The 2,409-nt window shown below is 43.8% G+C and overlaps 1 pseudogene; it reads left to right on the forward strand.

Moving 5' to 3' along the window:
- Positions 1-740: 740 nt before the first annotated feature.
- On the forward strand, positions 741-1,436 carry LOC126526252 (uncharacterized; annotated as a pseudogene).
- Positions 1,437-2,409: the final 973 nt, after the last annotated feature.

Genomic DNA, 2,409 nt, shown 5'->3' on the forward strand with positions numbered 1-2,409 from the left:
ACGTCGACAGTTCTACGCTGCGATCTTCCAAGTATCCAACAAGAAATATCACGGATCGCCTATCTACAGAGAATCTTTGCCGTATCAGCCGCTGCTGGCGCTGTCATCTACCAGGAGGTTATAAGACTGATCCCCGAAAGCACGCCCATCACATTGGCAGCAGTAGCAGCAGTGTGCATCTCAGCGCTCTAAGCCCGAACCTCTGTACTTTTGCAGACTGCACTCAGGTGTGACGTCGACAGTTCTACGCTGGGATCTTCCAAGTATCCAACAAGAAAGATCACGGAGCGCCTATCTACAGAGAATCTTCGCCGTATCAGCCGCTGCTGGCGCTGTCATCTACCAGGAGGCTATAAGACTGATCCCCGAAGGCACGCCCATCACATTGGCAGCAGTAGCAGCAGTGTGCATCTCAGCGCTCTAAGCCCGAACCTCTGTACTTTTGCAGGTTAGTAACTGCATTATTATTTTTGCGTAGCTTACTCTTACTTTTGATATTACTGCTGCTGCTGCTGCCACAGTGAACTATGTCTCCGGGAGGGCAGTGCAAAGTATGTGAAGCAGAGTGCGATGATTCAGAGAAATCAATGACATGCAGTGAATGTGATTGCACGTACCATACCGAAAAGTGTGCTGGCGTATCGGACACCACAGTAAAATCGAAGGGTGAAGCGTATCGCAGAGCATGGCGATGCACAACATGCCGACACTCCACGTCGCGTTCACAGCCAGCAGAAAAGATGGTCAAACAACCTGACGCGCAAGATGATGTACGCGTGTGGTTGAAGACTATTAATGACAAGCTGGACCAATTGCTACCCCTAAAAGAATCTGTCGAGAGCTTGGAAGATGCTGTTCACTTCATGAGCGAGCAGTACGATCAGCTTCTAACACGCACGGGATAAAATGAACGCGATGTCGCGGATATCTAAGGAAGGTTACTAAAGCTTGAAGAACGGGAGGAGGTCACACAGCTTAAGGCCGAGGTAGACTACTTGGAATGGCAAAGCCGTAAACTAAACCTGGAATTCCACTGAATTCCGCAAACTTACAATGAGAATTTATTGGAAGAAATAAATGCGCTAGCAGGAAAGGCCGAGCTCCCACAACTTTTGCAACATGATATTGTGGCGATCCATCGACTGCTCGCTAAAAAAGGAAAAACGCCACGTGTTATTTGTCGTTTTGACAAACAAATGAAGCGAGATGAATGGTGGGAAAACCGGAAAAAGCTGAGCAGTGTAGATGATAAGTTGTTTTTGCAAGAAAACTTGACCAAACGAACTCGTGCACTTCTTTTTGAGGTGAAAAACTGGGCAAAGATAAACGGTTTCAAATACGTCTGGCATCACAATGGACGAGTCCTCGTGCGCAAAACTGACGGCGAAAATGCGGTGGCCATTTCAAGTTCTTGCGACTTGAGTAAACTAAGATAAGGAACACGGCAGTTTCTGAGATGACTAAATGATAATCATGGATAACGTCGACGCGGAACGTTACGTACTGCCGCATGGCTTTGAAAGGCACCTGGGACCAGTATATATGAAATCACTGAAGTGTTTTCATCTAAACATACGATCAGTAATGCATAAAGTACCCAAACTTACTCTTTTTTTCCAGCAGCTTGATCATGTGTTTGACGTGATAATGCTTACAGAAACATGGAGCACAGATGACTCAACTGTTTTCCGTCTTCCTTCTTATCAAACTTTCTTTGCTAACTGGACCAGTGGTCGCGGTGGTGGTGTATGCATCTTGGTAAAAAATACTTTCTCATGTGAGTTACTTCAGACGTTCTGCGTAAGCACAAGTGACTATGAGTTTATTTCGTTGAAATTGCAAAGGATTGTAATCGCTGTTGTTTACCGACCTCCGAACGGAATGATGACACCATTTTTAGAATACCTAGAAGGTTTCTTTGCATTTGTAAATGATTACCATTTCGATCTCATTTTCGGTGGTGATGTGAATATTAACATGTTGAGCAGTGATCCGTCAAAGGTTAAGCTGGATGTTCTATTAAAATCCAATGGCCTTACAAATGTTATTAATCTTCCAACAAGAGTGACACTGAATACGTCTACATTGATTGATATTTTTGTTACAAATGTAATGCCGGAGAGAATCAGAGCTGGAGTTATCGCGGCTGAGTTGAGTGATCATTTGCCTATTTTTTTATGCTGTAGTAAAAAGGTGAACATGAAACAAAATTCGCCTGCAAATTTAATACAGCGTATTACGCCGCAAAATCTTTCCTCATTTGTAGACAAACTTTCGTTGGTACCGTGGGACACTGTGCATAATATTACAGATGCTTGCGCAGCTTACGAAGAATTCCTTAAAATTCTTAAACCTATATATACAGAGAACTTTCCCTTTGTACGCCTAAAACAAAAGAGAAAAATTCGT

Source organism: Dermacentor andersoni, chromosome 11, assembly GCF_023375885.2.
Source record: "Dermacentor andersoni chromosome 11, qqDerAnde1_hic_scaffold, whole genome shotgun sequence".
Taxonomy (NCBI): Eukaryota; Metazoa; Arthropoda; class Arachnida; order Ixodida; family Ixodidae; genus Dermacentor; species Dermacentor andersoni.